Below are 17,503 nucleotides of genomic sequence, written 5' to 3' on the forward strand. Positions count from 1 at the left end.
AGAATGAGTGAATGGAGGAGTCAACAGCTCTCCTCTAGTCTCCTAGAGATCGATTAGACCACCCAGTCACACAAATTGGAGCCCCAAACCAATAACTTCATATGTTTATGAGGATCTCTCAATTTAAGACTCACTTTTTTCTCCTTGCTATGGCAGAATACTGAGTGTCGGAAGCGTGGTAGAGAGATCAGCACTGTGTATTAAGTGCTATTGTACTACTGTGTGCTAAGTGCTATGAGGAGTACGGGTAGTATTTGGCTTTTTCTTAAAATAACTTTTTAATGTTTATTTATTATTGAGAGACAGAGCATGAGCATGGGAGCGGCAGAGACAGGAGGAGACACAGAACCTGTAGCAGGCTCCAGGCTCTGAGCTGTTAGCACAGAGCCCGACATGGGGCTCAAACTCAGAAACCGAGAGATCATGACCTGAGCCACGCTTAACTGACTGAGCCACCCAGCGCCCCTAGTTGGCTTTTTAAAATAGCACTTTGAAGGCAGTGATTCTAGGCTTTCTAATTTAACCTGTTCTGTATAAACAATGGGCTTTGTGTATATTTAGGTCTGCATGCCATTGCAAAAATCTAGAGTAGGGCTGGTAAATCTACCTGTCTGCTGTTCACTCATTGATTAAGTCAGGAAGTTTTCTTTGATCTCCAGAAAGAATTGGGCACTGTGCCTAGTGTGCTGGCACTAGGGATATTGCTTTGAATAAAAGAGACAAACTCCCGACGCTCACAAAGCCCTTATATACATGCAAGAAAGACAGCCACTAAGTAAGAACTGCAATGTCAGATTTGGAAAAGCATAATAATAGAAGGAGAGTGATGAGATGTAGACCCACTGGGGGTTGGGGCTGGCTTCCTGAAGCATGTGACATTTGACCTGAGGTCTAGAGGAATGGTGATTAGTTGCCCGCCACAGAGTTGGAAGAAGAGCGTTCCATTCAGAGAGAGGTTAGAGTAGGACTCCAGGTAGCACAGAGCTGTGTGTGAGAGACTGAGGGAAACCAGTGTGGCCGGCCCGGTGAGGAGGAGAGGGAGGGCAGGCCACAAAGACAGATCATAGAGGGTCTTATGGGCCGTGCAAAAGAGTTTGAATTGTATTCTAAGAAAAAGCAAGGGAATCGCTGGAGTGTTGTTAAGTGCAGGACTGACGGGATCTGATTTATGCCTTTAAAGGGTTATCGCTAGAAAAAGAAGGGGTTGTAAGAGGACTATGAGTAAAATAAAGGACTCAGTGATCTTCGAGATCATTATTAGACGTACACTTCCGTGTAAGATAACACAACCCAACTCAGCAAAAGTGTGCTGCGTAGCTTCCGTGTGCCAGGTGCTGGGCACAAATAAAAAGGTGATGTTGAAGGATTCCTTCAGCAACGTTCCTGGGTCTTTGCAGAGAGACACAACTCCATATTTTTCAAAATTGATTTCCTCATTCATTTTCAATTTCCTCTTCTTGATTAGCTAAATCGAAAGCAAATGTTTGGGGTCCTTTTAACCTGCTCACCTCAAACCCTCTTTCTCTTTTCGAACAGGTCTGTAATTTCCCAAAGTAGCGCGTGGCTGTGGCGTGTAGTACTTATCCCAAAGAAGCAGGTTCTGCTGGGGGTTCATGCTTGAGTCCATTTTTCTTATCTTTCTCAAATGGCCGAAGTTAACTGATTTGAAAGGGCCTCATTTTAAATTACATTCATTCAGTGAAAACAGAAATTAACACTTAGAGACATCTATATGCTAATGATTGTAGCTCAGGGAATTCACTTCTAACCTTTTCAAAAGGCGCTGGTAAAGAGCCATTTCACTTGAAAGCAACTTAGTAAAACTGGTAGATTAATTAAATACCATAAAATTTCTTTAAAAATCTTTATTTCATTTATCATTTATGCCATTATTTTTTCTTTTTTATGTGGGCTACCTTGACTCGGATCGTGCCTTCTAGGACATATTATTTAGCAGATTATTTGACATGAATAATGCAAAATCCAGAGCGGTAATATAATGCCATGAGTTCGGAAGAGAGTAAAAGAACAAAAGACAAACAAAGGAAATCTGTTTATCAAGGCCACTCTTAACTCATGTTGCAGCTTTGTGTAAATGTTTTTGAAAGTTCCTTTCCTCTGTCAGTGAAGCCCTGGTGAGGACACAAGCCCAGGCTTGGTGAATGAAGTCGGGGTGCAAATTCCCATTTACCTCTTCAGCCACATGCCTTTGTACAGTGAACAAACTGCGCAGCTGTACATGAAATCCTTCAGTGGTTCTAGGTCTCCTCTGTATCTTACTAATCTGTATTTACTTATCTCTACTTCTCTTCATTCACTATTTCATAGATCATTAAATTCTGTTATCAGGGAGAAGCAAGCTTTTCCCCAGTCTACCCATGCCCTGAAGTGTCAACTCTGCTAAGGATTTTAGAGTAGGATATATTTTGTTGAACTGTGTGAAGAAGAGATGGTAAACTTGAGCGAGGTAGCCCTTCAAGGGTATAGGTTAATTAAGTCAAAATAACTCGATGTTATTTTCACACCCAACATCCCCCTCCTATCTTTTGTATAAGCAACAACTTTTTAGGGCGTGAGGTTTTATAATCGACTTGCTTCTGAATCCTGGTTCCGCCAAACATTTACTGGTTGTATAACTTTGAGCCTGTTATTTAACTACTCAAGCCCCAGTTTCCTCATCTGTGGAATGGGTACAGTAACACTTGCTGGGAGGGTTAAATGAGAAAATTCATGTAAAGTGCTTGGTAAAATGCAAGTGGAGGGTAATGCATAAGTGGTGAGGATAAATTAAAGAAAGAAAGAATTGGAGGGGCATCTGGCTGGCTCAGTAGGTTGAGCTTCCAACTTTGGCCCAGGTCATGTTCTTGCGGTTCGTGAGTTCGAGCCCCACATTAGGCTTGCTGCTGTCAGCACGGAGCCTGCTTCAGATCCTCTGTCCCCCTTTCTCCGCCCCTCCCCTGCTTACAGTATCTCAAAAATAAATAAAACACACAAAAGGAAAGAAAATTAAAAATAAAAAAGAAACGAACAGTTGGAAAGATTGCTGCCTTCAGAAGCTGCATTTCCCAAATTAAGCTGAAATAAGGGACCTCAGATACCTAAGCTGGTGATATTACATGACCCTTACACTCAAGATTCTTTAGCCATGTTTCCTTCATACATTTCTTCTTGACTCATGTGTTCAAAAGTGGCATTCTATAATCATTAAAGGGAATCATATCAATACATTTGTCCATGGTAGATTTATTTTTATTACCCCTCCTTTTTAACAACTGTAAAATTAGATGCATTTTGAGATTTGTTTACACTCATAAAACCTTCATCACAATCAGAATAATAAGCATATCCATCACCCCCAAAAGTTTCCTTGTGCCCTTTTGTATTCCCTTCCATTACCCTCCCACCCTCTACCCCCACCAAACTTCCTCCCCATCCCCAACAGCCACTGATCTGCTGTTTGTCACTACAGATCAATTTGCATTTTCTAGGATCTTATATAAATGGAATCATACAATAGGTACTCTTTCTTTTTTGGTGTTGTTTTGATCAGGTTTCTTTCACTCAACATAAGTATTTTAAGTCTTATTGCAACAGAAGCATTTTGACCCCAATGAAGATATTTTTCTCCCCGGACAGCATCCACCTTAGTGTATGCATCAGTAATTTATTCTTTTTTCTTGCTGAGTAATATTCTTTTTTACAGATATAACACAATTTTTGAAAATCCATTCACCTGTCGATGAACACTTGGATTGTTTCCAGTTTGGGTTATTACAAAGACATTTGTTATGACCATTAAAAAATATAAGTCTTTGTACGGACATATGCTTTCATTTCTCTTGGGGAAAATATCAAGGAGTACAATGGCTAGATCTTATAGTAAAGGTATGTTCAACTTTTAAGCTAATTACCAAATTGTTTCCTTAGAGGTTGTGCCATTTCATATTATCTTTATCAGTATATGAGAGTATATGCTCTATATTTTTACTAGCACTGGGTATGGTCAATGTTTTTTCATTTCAGCCATTTAAAGAGTGATATAGTGGTACCTCATTCTGATTTCAATTTCTCTAATGATTGTCATGTGCTTCTCTGACATCCTTAATAATCTCTTTGATGAAGTGGCTATGTAAATATTTTGCTCCCCTTTTTATATTGAACTGTTTTCTTGTTATTGAATCTTGAGAGTGATTTAGATATTTTGAAACAAATCCTGTATCAGAAATGTGCTTTGTAAATATTTTTTCCCTATCTGTGGTTGTCTTTTCATTCCCTTTACAGCATCTTAAAGGGAAGCTCTTAATTTTAATGAAGTCCAATTTGTCAATTTTATCTTTTATGGATCTTTGCCTGACTCAAGTTTTCAAACTGTTCCCTGTGTTTCTGTCTAGAAATTTTATAGGTTTAGGTTCCACCCTTTGGTCTATGATCTGTTTTGCGTAAAAATTTTTATGTGGTGAAAGATTGAGATCAACGTTCATCTTTTGGGATATGAATATTTGGTTGCCCCAGTACCATCTGTTGAAAACACTCCTTTTTTCTGCACTGAATTGCCTTTGCACCTTTGCCAGAAATCAATTGATCATATATGTATGGGTTTATTTCTGGACTCTCCATTCTGCTCCATTGATCCATTTATCTACTTTTAAGACAATGGCATATTTCATAACCTTTTAATCTCTAAGCAGTTTGCTGAGCTCCATTCCATCAGTGTCGCCTCCTTCCATGTAGTTCAACTGGACAACTCAGTTTAGTTTTCTTTTAGTGAAATATAGCCAAAATGAATTTCACCAATGACCTAAAATGAGTCTAAAGCCCCTCTCTACCCTTTGCTAATGTTGTATCCCAGTTTACATTTTTTTTGGCGGGGGGGGGGGGGACAGATGTATGTGCTGAAAATACGTTGACAAACTTTTCTATTTCATACAAACCTATAGAAATTAGTATAAATCATCAAATTGCTCATGGTGGGGTGAGGAGTGGCAGCAGAAAAATGAAATGAAGAACCCAAAACAAACACCAAACCCTCTCTAAAGAATTCCTGTTAACGACTGTGTCCATTCCTAAATTATATCTAACTTTTCTCTGCTCTCTGTTGTATACACAGAGGGAGAGTGTTCACTTTTTTTTTTCTTTCTTTCTTTCTTTCTTGCTTTCTTTTTTTTTTTCACTTTAGACTGACATTAGGGGTTCTCGAAAGCAGAGGCAGGCCAGAAATCCCAGGGCAAGATCCAGTTGAGCCTGCTTGAGAACAGGGCTTTCTCAGGTAGGATTCCACTTGTAAATCCCAGCTGTCAAACTGTGATGAACAGAGCCTCAGAAGAGGGAAAAGCCAAGACTAAGCAAGGAGTGAGGAGAGCACGTGTGCTGCAAACAGGGAGACAGGAAAGGTGGTTATCAGCCTTTTCATAGGTCCAAGCTGATTGGCGAGCTTCTTGTTGATGCTAATGAAGCTATTTTTACACTGATAGCTACATTACTCCCAGCAATTGTCATGGTTACACGGACAAAAGAGAAGGCGAATGGTAAACTTTCCGAATAAAGGAGATATTAAACTGGAATCACTGAATCGTTTATCCTAACAACAAAAATAAGTCCTTTCTAAGATAGTTAATGAACTCGGTTTTACCCTGAGGCTATAATCCTCCACTAACATCAGTCTCCTCATGTGTTAAAATGATGGGGGTTGGACTGGATGATCTCTGAGGTCCCTGCCAGCCCTGAAAATTCTATGATTCTAGGATTATTTAATCTATTTGTTTCTCAGTGACTGGCGGTTTTGCATTTACTATATGTTGAAACAAGGGGGACTTTTAACTTGGAAATTTTGAAATGTTATTTGTCTCACAAGCTGGATTTCAAAAGACAGAGTTTGAACTAAAGGCATTGATCTCTAATATATTTTGGACCATATACAGTAACCTGCCCATTTAATGACACACCGTGTGGGGGTTGGCAGGAAAGCAGTAAAAAAAAAAAAAAAAATCCTGCTGCTCTGTGCAATTTCAAATCCGTGATAAGTTCATTCTTCTCTGAAGGAGAACAACCTGATATCTGTGCTAACTCCAATCCCCTTTCAAAATGGTTCTCAAACACAGTTTGGCAGAAGGCATCAGCTAACTGTGGTAGATGTGTTCTCACTTACCACTTGTCAAAGCTGGGCCTGATCAAACCGGGATGCTCATCTCCTGGCATTAAAAGAATGCATCAGAATTCTCAGACAGGAATCTGTAAGCGGATGATAAAGTTGTGATATATCTGGGCTCAAAATGGATAGGACCTTACTTAATTCTATAGCTTTTTCATAATATAGAATCTACAGAGAATGCCGGAACCAACTACCTGAATGTGTTAGCTCATTAATCCCCATTTTCCATTCAGAAAATTACCTAAATGTCTTCTAGTCTACATGCCTACTGTTTCAGGAAAAAGGTCCCCAAATTACAGTTTATGTAGACTGTGTTAGCCTTAGCATAAACTTCTGTAGCCTGGTTCTCAAGGAACTTACAGTCTACTTGGCAGAGAAGATGGGATTAGGAAATATTTGTATGTCAGATGCATACTGTACCAGGCACTGGGCATAACTCTTATTGTGAGAAAGAGTCTATGATTTCTGTTCTATGGATTAAAACACTGAGTCTCAAGGCATTAAAAAAAAAAAAAGGATACCATTGTTGCATATCTAGTAAAGCTCCTATCAGAGGTTTGAATCCTGGTTCATCTGACACGAGGTCTGTCCTATTTTCTCAGCACCAAGGATGGCAAATAGGTTTCATCTCACCTGCTGATGCTGAGGAATTGACGGAGCTAATTGGAGTGTCGATTAAGAGAGTTTCTGGGGTGCCTGGGTGGCTCAGTAGGTTGAGCGTCCGACTTCAGCTCAGGTCATGATCTTTCGGTCTGTGGTTCAAGCCCCGTGTGAGGCTCTGTGCTGACAGCGCAGAGCATGGAGCCTGCTTCAGATTCTGTCTCCCTCTCTCTCTGCCCCTCCCTCGCTCACGCTCTGTCTCTCTCTCTCTCTCTCTCAAAAATAAATACACATTTAAAAAAAACTTAAAAAAAGAGAGTTTCTGAGAGAGGACATATTGGATCAGAGGAATGGAGTGCCTTGGTTTTTTTGTGATGCAGCATACGTTCTCGAAATTTCCCATATTTGCCCCAGCACCTGCTGGCACACACCTAAGTTAATGGAGGAGTGAGAAGAAAGGAAAACTCAGCCGAGTCTGCGTGTTCAGGGAAAGTTTCTTAGAAATCTGGGAGACAAGCCAGCCCTGATAGATGGGTAGAACTTGGACAAGTGGCCGGAAAGCAAATCAGTACTCCAAAAAAGAGTTTGAGATGAGAAGCAACAAGAGAGCAGGCCTTTAAGGCAACGATGGGGGTAATTTTTAGGAGACTGAGATACTTGCCTTCACGACTGCCTTAACCATGGGGCGATGGAACACAAGCAGATCGTTTAAACTGGTTCAAAGGCTTCTCGCATTTACCCTGCTCGAACAATCTCTCTGTGTTTCATTAGTTGCCAATAAGTTACCTCTTTGTTTCTGTGTTTGGTTTTATGGATTCTATTGTTGGCATGATGAGAGCACAGGGAAGCCATGTAATGACAGGGGGAAGCACTGGCTGGGGGAAAGAAAATACACTTTGAAGCTGTGGGGCTCCCAGGCTGCGTCTGGGCACAATGCCAGCTTTTCTGTTAGCTGAAGAACTTGCCGTGGAAACAGCTGGCAATGGCTACAATTCACCTGTAATAAAGACAAGCGATACCGACCACTCAGCACACTAATCAATGATTTAATAATTGTGTCAATGAAACAGATGATTTGATGGGCTCCGGGGGATTCAAGCCCCCTCTGCAGCTACATGCTGCCTTCGAGAATGGCCTAGTCTTCCTCAACAGACTTCCACGTTTCCCTCCAGCACTCTTATTTTAAGACTCTTCTGGTTACAACTTTTATACCAGAATATATTGGAACATCATCTACTCCTCAGACTGGTGTTTATTGACATTTATGGAAGTGTCAGGAAAGTCCACTGAGCAAATAGAGCCTTTCCCCACTCTGTCTATCTAGGTTTGTAGAATCTGTCCCTAGTGGCAGTACTGTCCCCTTCGGGGTCGTAGAACATCTCTTCCAACGAGCTGCTGCTTCTCAGGATGCATCGCAGCTCGGTCTGACTGAGGGGGGTGGGGGTTGCCAGAAAGAATATGTGTTAGGTTCCATTGCATTTTGGATTTTCTCTACCCCCTCCTTTTTACTCTGTGACATTATGGGGTGTTTCAAATCTGGCTGAGGTGTTATCCAATCATAAGTACAGTTTCCTAGGATCTGGGTGACCCTTTCCTCCCTACTTAACAGTCGTTAAATGAACAGATGCCATAAAACGAAAGGGCGCTGATTTTCGGCTTGTCCTGGAAAGCACAGTGGACTGGCGTGTGTGGGGCAGCGTGGGATGGCTGGTGGTCACAGCCGCTCTCGTGAGCACGTTGCTGCCGGTCCCCCCTCGTGGGGTTGTCATAGTGTTTTTCCACCTTCCCTTCTTAATCTCACAGAAAATTATTTAACTGACTATCATCTAAGCTCTTACATGTTAGTTACACCGAGTAGACTTTAGGAAACTGAGCATCAATGATACTGAGTCAGTTAGAATTAGGTCTTCCCTGGTGGTGAATTTATCATGACATTGACTTTTATGAGGAGAAAAAAAAAAGGAAAAAAGGGAGGGGGGTTACACCATTGTGTAAGCAGCTTTTGTAACTTGTTGGTAGGTGTGCAATATCTCAGACCTAAGGTAAGTTTTCAAAAACCCAGGACCTTCCCCCCACCAGTAAGGTAAACAGGCTTAAAATTTTATAAGGGATCTGCTCTGGGTCCCCTTCTAAAAGCCAGGTTCCAGTTATTTGTTAAGCGTGCCAAACTCCTGCAGTGCTGGGATCAGACTCCCTGGCCCCGATTGTTGGTGATTCCCTTTACAATTTGAGCATTTTTTGTCTGTTATTTTGAACTGTGGACCCGAGTGCCCATTTGGAGGCAAACAGAAAAGTCCCACTCAACATTCTGATATGTATAATGGCCCCAGGCAAGTTTTCCATATCTGGAAATACATTTGTGTTGTATTATTTTAAAAACACTCCTCTACTGTCACTCTCCTTATCCCTGGCTTACCCTGAGCTCCATTAATTAAGGGCCTAATCTGTGCGAATATTGTGGCCCTTTTAAGAGTATATGCATTTTAATGGGTTTGCTTAAGGCCTGAAAAAGATTCAAGACACAAAGGACTGAGTCGATAATGGTGGGATTTCAGGCAGTATGACAAGCATTGAGGGATATACTTTTGGCCAGAGGCCCTGCCTGACTCCATTCAAATTTCACAAAATAGACAGTTGTCTCTCCATAAGCAAATGAACAATATCCTTTTCTTCCCTTTTCCCTTCATAATTTTGACATAAGCTATGCAGTGGAAAGCAGGTACTGGCTGGTAGTATCCATTATGCATGGGGGCCAATTCTATTAAGGATCTAGGAAATCCCTCCCTTGGTGGCATATTTAGAAAGTACTATTGGCATCCCGTCCCTCTGTGTTACCAGTGAATGACATGTCAATGTCTTGATGCCTGATCTTAATTATTCACTCTCTGCCATTTCCACAGACCCGAGACGGCTTTCGTCAGTGCTGACACACGGAATATAGCAAGGAGCATTAGTGGAGTCCAAATATGACTGTAAGAACAGCGAAGAGAAATTATATGCATCTATATGTATCCGTATATAAATATATATATTATACATACATGTATATGTATATATACACATACTTATATGCATGTGTGTGTATGTCTATAGATAGATATAGATGTATCTATAGCCACAAAAGATATAAAAGTTGATCCACAAAACTAATTTAGTGGCTTCCAGCATGTATGGCGAAAGAACCATCTCATTCATACATGTAAGAAACCACAGTGACTTCTCTCTCCTGACCATTCTGCAAGGAGCTCATGGGAGTATTCAAATGTTATCTATTAATATTCATGCAATGTTTCCTATTATATAATTTGTACAATGTTCCTTTGAGGATAAAATGAGACAGTAGATACGAAAATACTTTGAAGATTATAAATTGTAAACTAAACAAATATATTTCATCATAATTATGACTATGTTTATTTTCATGTTATCTATTTGGTTTCAAGTTTTGGATTACAACTTCCTTTGTGGCACAGATGACGTTAGTTGATTTTCCTTGTGAGTGCCAGAATGGCACAATCATCAAAAAGGTACAAACACAGCAAGGCAGAAGGAACAACGAATGCCAAGAAGATGGAGTTTTATTCCCAGCTTGCTGGTAACAAATCTTACGCCTTGGGCAAATCATTTAATCTCACCAAATCTTTCCACCCTTATCTTTAAAATAAAGGGGTGGCTCAGCCAATATTCCATCCAGATCCAATTTTCAGGGATCCTTGGGTAACCCTTTAAAAAAAAAAAAACATATGAAACCTCTCATCAGGGAAAGTTACAACGTCTTTCCTTCCACCACAAAAATTAGCTTTGGTCCAGGTTCCATAACGTGTTAGGTTGTAAGAATTTGGCAAAAACTGAAATATGTTCCAGAAATTGTTTTAATGCCAACAGGCTGTTATCAGCTATATTGCTGCCAGGACATTATAATGTGTGAGATGAACCATTGAAAAAAAAGGATAAGAGCACAAACAAAAACAAAAGTGTGGGTGAAATCTTTGAATTTTTGGCATCAGTCTGATTTGTCTGATTACAAAGTAGTCAATGAGAATATCTTTCTTTCTTTTACTTTTTGCATTCCTTTCCTTCTTCCTTCAAGAACCCTGTTCCATATAGAAAAACAGGCTCAATAGAATCAATGTTCGAAGCTAATTTAGATGGTCTAAGCCATTTCAATTGGTAGTCAATAACCTTGTGGGACCCCTTCTTAGGCATCCTCACCTTCCGTAGAAGATAAAGGGATGAGATAGAAAGAAACTACAGTGGGAAATGCATTTTCAGTGGTCCCCTGGCAGAAAGCCACGGTATTCCTCCATTACGTGCCCACATCATGCACCCAAACTGTGCCAGTGTTTGATTTTCCCCTGCGACGATGATATTCCATCAACAGTTTGCAATCTTTGTAATTTCTCCACTTTAAAACTGCCTTGATAAATTAACTGGGTTAAACTAGTTGTAGATTCAAACCTCTCTGAAGGTCTCAATAGGGCAGTGTCATATGGACTGCAATCTGAAGAAAGTGAGCAAGGTCCCGTTCCCATCTCTGTTGGCGCAAAGTAATTCAGGCTGAAGGAGTAGCTGCAGGGCATTTCTTGAGGCTGGAGAGTGCCTGGTTGGAGAAAGAGCAAGAATGCCAAAATGCCTGGTGACAGCCAGGGAGCGGAGGGTTGTGGAGGATGAGATGAAAGTTGAGGAGGGGCAGGCAGACGCTGTAGGATTTGGTAGGCCATTGTAATGAAATCAGGAATCATTGGAGGGTGTGGACAGACAAACGACTTGAACCAAATGACGCTGACCAGAATATCTCTGGTGGTAAACAGAGCTGCTGGGGGCAAATAGAATAATCTAGGGCATAGGTGATGACGTCTTGGAACAGGTGGTAGTGGTGGAGACGGTGAGCGATGGTCTGGATCTGTTCCGACAGAAGAGCTGACACATTCTGTTGATGGATCAAATGAGGAGTGTGAGAAAAGAGAGAAGCCCAGGATGACTCCGAGGTGATGCCTGAGAAACTGACACTAAGGAATCACTGGCAACTGAGATGAAGTTTGTGGACTTAAGTCTTTGATGCCCATATGAGGAAGAAATTTCTGTAGACCTTTAATCAGTACACTAGTATTGGGTAGCTACTTTCATTCATATTTAAATTTAAGAGCCAGGGTGGCTCAGTCAGTTAAGCGTCTGACTTTGGCCAGGTTATGATCTCACGGTTTGTGAGTTCAAGCCCTGCGTCGGGCTCTCTCTGCTGTCGGTGCAGAGACCACATTGGAAACTCTGTACCTCTGTCTCTGCTCCTCCCCTCTCTCAAAAATTAATAAACATTAAATAAATAAATAAATAAATTTAAGAAAGAACTTTAGGAAATGGAAAAAAATCCAGGAGTAGTGCATTCTCTTGGTTTCATCTACTCATTCATTTGGTTAGTTAATTAATATGTACTGTAATCTCTCACACATTAAAAGGTACCAAAGTGCTGTGAAGGATAGAAAAATGTTTACATGTGAATTATATTACCAGAATGCATATAACCTAATAGAGGGTGAAAGTATGTGTCATTAACACAAATAAGGTACCACGGTGCTTGGGTATACCAGAGCGATTATGAGGTGTTCTCACATGAGACAACCTTAAAAATTGGTTGGCTCTTTACATTCCAAAAGGAAAGTCATTACACCATCAAAGCCAGAAAGACTGGAAGAGGAAAGGAATTGTCTTATTAGACCTTGTGAGCTTACTGTGGGTAATCTGGAAAACCAATCTTGACCAGTCTTTCTCAAGAAGTTTTGAGAATTAAGCTCTAATGCTCATCGTATGTAATTAATTTGCTTATCTCACATGCATCTAGGATGCACCTAGCCATGTGACATTGGTGGGAGAATTGAGAAAATTGTCCCGTGGTTGAAAAAGACTGAATTGTAAATTCAGGATTACATTTAATTAGTGTTAGATATCTCAGCTTCTGGTCAAATTCTCATATCTAACCCAGAAAGCAAATAAGATGAGTGGTATACCTGATGTCTGCTGAGCTGGACGTCACGTAAAAGGCTATGCAGGTAAGTGAAAATAGCAAAAGAAATAAAAGAAATTGCTCTTACCCTTGAGGCTCATGTAATCTAATTGGGAAGACAAACACAAGGACAAGTACATGAGAACAGTTTTACAGCAGAGTCTAAATATTGACCAGTGACATCATAGTCATGAGTGTGGACAAAGGGTAGGGTGGTAATTTGTGTTAAGGAATAATCAAGGTTGGCTGGGTTGAAGCAGAGAGGACATCCTTGAGGGTCTGAATCTTAAGAAAATATTGGCAAATCATCGATCAGTCAATTTAAAAAAAAAACACAAAACCTGACATTTGGGCATGGATTTTATGAGCTAAGCAACGGACACTGTATAGGAATGCTGATATTCAGATGGCTTTCCTTCATTTTAAGAATAAATCTTCATGTACAAAAATCTTTGCTGCACTCATATTTGTGCTTCTCAAGCCTGTTGGATTCTCCTCTCCTGAAGACTGACACCTGTCTAATGCTTGAGTTGTGAACAACGTCCCCTCTGATGGGCTCTTTTGTTGACAGTTATAAGATTTCCTTGTGGTGATCACTGAGGGCTGCCTTCTCAAAATGAGCACTCTACTATGATGAAAACGTGAAAAGAGATGCAAGTCCCATAAAAAAGGCAAATCTCTCACCTCACACATCCTCCGGTGTGTGGATAACTGACTGATAAAGCCTTCTCTCTTAGGATGTAGGACTTGGTCAAGTCCCACTTGGTGGGGTACCACTGTTTGGACTCAGCAGGGTGCATCATCCTCGGAGCACTCCGTGCCAGTCTAGAAATACCCCGAACACATTGGAGAGAGAGCAGGAAATCTCAGTGCATTTTCCCAGTACCCCATCTGTGTGGCATGTCGCCGAAACCCACAACTTGTAATGGTAACATGTTGAGGTGAGAGGCGAGAGGGCAGGCGCTGTCGCAGGTGGAGAAGGAAAGGTTGTTAGGCTTTCTGAAGGCATGTCGAGGGAGGCTGCAGTAACGTGACAGTGCCCCGTGCTACCTGAGCACAGCACATTGAAATCTCACATAAGTGATGCAGAGCATTTAATGAGTCGGGACTGAAAACTTTAATTAGCTTGTAAGGCTTTTTATTATTTTATTTTTTGTTCATTATATTTTCTGCTCAGTCTCTGTGGATGTTCTGCATTTTCATCATCAAATGACTGGCTGGCTATTTTTGTCAAACAAGAAGCCTGAAACCATCAAGTCTGAGTGCGGAGACGGTCTGCCCGCTCTGTCAACAGGATGAAAGTGAGTCTCGGGCTTTTTTAATTACAAGGATAACATGTTCGCTCATCTAATAATGAAGATGGTTAGCAATTTTAAATTTTAATAATCAATTACTGAAAGTAATTCTCCATTAAACCACAAGAGAGCCATTAAATCTCAAAAGATGGAACATGCTGTATGTAACAGTAGCAAATTTTCTATTTTTAAATATCATTAGGGAATATCTGATTGTTTCATTTCTCTGCATTTCTTTTACCTTTTTCCTCATGCAGACCATCTCATTTTCCGCAGGAAGACAGCACATGATCTTATAAATAATAAAAGAAAACCCTTGCAAGACTTGATCCAGGGGTGTGAAAGATGTGCTAAGAATGTAATTTATTTCAGTCTGGGATATTTTGACTGAATAATAAGGAAGGTGACTAATTAATATTATACTGCGCTGTGGGCAAGGCATGGCTAATCCATGCTGCCTCCACCTCTGGAGACCTGCATTCAAGCCTTAGAGGAGTCACAGCTGCAGAACACAGGTTGGGGGATGGGAGGGGAAGGAGTCAGATGTCTTTCCCTGGCTGTGGAGACCCCTGTCCATATTCTAAAACCACCCTGAACATCAGCCTCTGCTCCGAGGAGACGAGGGAAAAGACAGATGATTGCTACTTGGCTGTGGCAATTTGGCCGACTTATATGTCAGGGGGAGATAGCTCTGTGACAGCCTGAGCTGTCCCAGCCCCAGCCTGGTTTAGCCAGCACACTTTCATCCCACTTAAACACTTGGAGATAGATGGAGTAAAAGAAAAGGGGTGAGTGTGTGTGTGTGTGTGTGAGTGTGTGTGTGCACACGTGAGCTCAGGTAAGATACTAGATAGGGGTGGGAGCACAATAACGAGATGGCCAGAATCAAATCAGCCCAAGTCTCCATCAAAGCAGCTGACTCCATATCTGCAGTATCTGAAGCTTAAAGAGCAGAAGGACACGGTGCTTTATTTCTAAGGCATTTGATTAGCCTTCAGTAAGTGGGAAGACCACTTAGAGTCTAACCAGTAAATAGTGCACTCAGCATTATAGTGCTGGTCCCCCAAACACCATGCGGTGTGTGGAAGGCAGGGAAGCCTGCTGACCTGAACACCAGGAACCACATGGCCGGAGGTGGGCTTCTCATCGTCCTGCTTGTGTTTCTGTTGGGAACTGTCCCTGTGTTTCTGAACTGTGCTGGCCTTTCCAGGGAGCAGTCCCGGGCTCCCCCAGGAAGGGATAAAGCAGAAACTCTGCCAAGCCAAGCAGGTTGGGGGGTGGATAAGGGGGATTTCATGCCATGGATAATTAAGATGCAGTTCTTTTGTACTTCTTCACTGAAAATGTCAAGTTTCTGGATATTGTGGGGTTTCTGTTTCTGTCTCACTCTGCTACCTGGACTTTAATCATCCTTAGAGCCATGAGCAGGGAGAAGCTGACTTGGTGGATATAATGGAATGTTGGTTCTCAACCTCAGGAGTTCCCCAGATGAAATTCAGAGCTGGCCCCTGAAATTCGGAATGTGGAGAGCAAGGCAAGGACGAAGACAGAGGCAGGCCCCTCTGGATTGATAGGTGGCAGTTTTAAGAAGGGAACTTCCATTTGATGCTTGCCTTGGGCTGTGCAAAATGAGATCTTTGTACCCACCTTGCAGAATCATAATTTATTTTTATAGAGGCCTTAATGGGATTCAGTCATGTACACAGTCCAGATGGTCTCAATAACACATTACTCTCAAGGCTGCATCCTTGTAGTGGCTCCTAGTGTGGGAACAGTGGGTGGAACATACCTTCCAAGGAAAGGGGAGGGGCCTCTTCCCTTCCTCTTCCAAGGAAAGAGCAGAGGGGCCTCTGCTCTTATTGCCTGGATCCAGGTCAAACGTCAGCCAGGGGTCATGCCTTCCCAATGACCTCCTCCAACAGGAAAATGTGATCCACATTGGAAAATTTTGGTCTTTGTTAGCACATCTGAGAAGTGACTTAGAGAAACAGATAAGAAACTGTTAATGTTTAGGTTCTGATGTGAACCCCAATTATCTAGCTATGGTGATACAGCCATGTTCTGCCTATCCACTATTGGTATGTGTAATGGGGCATGAAAGTGATGATATATTATTTAACTTTGGAACATGCTTACTCTCCCGGATCACCAATCATGGGTTATTATGAATGAACTACCATGAACTTTTATGATTATAGGAGTGGCTACATCTTATATTTCCTCAGGAAAACAGCACTATTTAATGACTATGGCATCCTATGGAGACCTTCAACCTTTAGTCATAGAGTTAAGAGCTCTTGGTTTCACAGCTCCAAAAGCCCTCTTTGAAATGATCTCTATATAAACTGGGGCAGAAAGACCCCTCACCTTTGCATGACATAGGCAGAATTTGAGAATCAGAAATCCTATTGGCAGTCGCATTTGTATATTCTGTGGAATGAAATCCACTTTAGTGGGCAGTTCTGTTTGATATCTTTGTCCATTCTTACATGTTCTTCTGTATCTCATTTTCTGCAGAAACAAATCTGGTCCTTCAAAAGGGCATATAATAGGAAGCATTGTTTCTTTTATTTCAAATCTATTTTTAGAGACAAATTACAGCTCCTGATACTGTGGTTTAGTGAAGCTGCTATTTTGGGGGCATGTGTGTTACTTCTGTAATGGGTGTGAAAATACAGTGACCCAGGGCATGGAGAATCTGGCTTCTTGCTGCTTGCTAGCTTTGTTTGGGCTGTTTCAGATTGGTCTCTGGGGTGCATGAAGGTAAGTGAGCAACATACATTGGGTCTTCAGCAATTTGGTTTGGAGGTCAGACTGCAGATTCCCTCCCCTAGGAATCTTTACTACTTCAGAGTGGGAGAGAGTCAACTCTCAGTGGCTTCCCTAAGGAATGTCTGACGCTCCACAGATAGTTGGAGGGAAAGGGCAATACCAAATCCTGCTTACCTCCCCAGTGGTGTTTGGGTTCTTGTGTAGAGGTGGAAAATGTCATCCATGGCATCAGTGGAGGCAGGATTCTATCCGCAAAGAAGATGGCGATGTCAGCAGGGGTCACTCCAGGGAATTCTCTTTACTGAGAAGCAGAGAACAGGATAAAGGCAAAGCCTAAGGGAGGCTAAACTAACACCCAGTGGAGAGATAGAGAGTCAGTCAGGCCACCTTGCTAGAAGGCTCAGGGCTAGAATCATATAAAGTTAGGGGAAGCATTTAGAAAAACTCTAGGTGTGGGCTCTCCGATTATGGATAAGAATTGGAATGACTGGTGAAGATCAATGAGATAGAGAGCAGCCTTATCTACACCCAAACCGAGGACCTCCAGACGTCTGATTCAAAGCACTGTGACATTGTGTACGATGAGGCAAATGATTTTCCAACGAGCTACAGTGCAGCAAGAGTGTGACGTGGTGGTGAGGGTGTGGGTTTTGGTGTCAAACAGTGCTGGCTTTGAGTCCCACCTCAGCC

The 17,503-nt window shown here is 41.6% G+C and overlaps 1 non-coding gene across 1 annotated transcript; it reads right to left on the reverse strand.

Annotated features, from left to right (window-relative positions):
• Nucleotides 1–16,250: 16,250 nt before the first annotated feature.
• On the reverse strand, nucleotides 16,251–16,377 carry LOC125912008 (small nucleolar RNA SNORA25). The gene has a single exon (XR_007454575.1). It is a non-coding gene; the product is annotated as a small nucleolar RNA SNORA25 (small nucleolar RNA).
• Between the last annotated feature and the right edge of the window lie 1,126 nt (nucleotides 16,378–17,503).

This window comes from Panthera uncia (genome assembly GCF_023721935.1).
Source record: "Panthera uncia isolate 11264 chromosome C1 unlocalized genomic scaffold, Puncia_PCG_1.0 HiC_scaffold_3, whole genome shotgun sequence".
In the NCBI taxonomy this organism is placed as follows: Eukaryota; Metazoa; Chordata; class Mammalia; order Carnivora; family Felidae; genus Panthera; species Panthera uncia.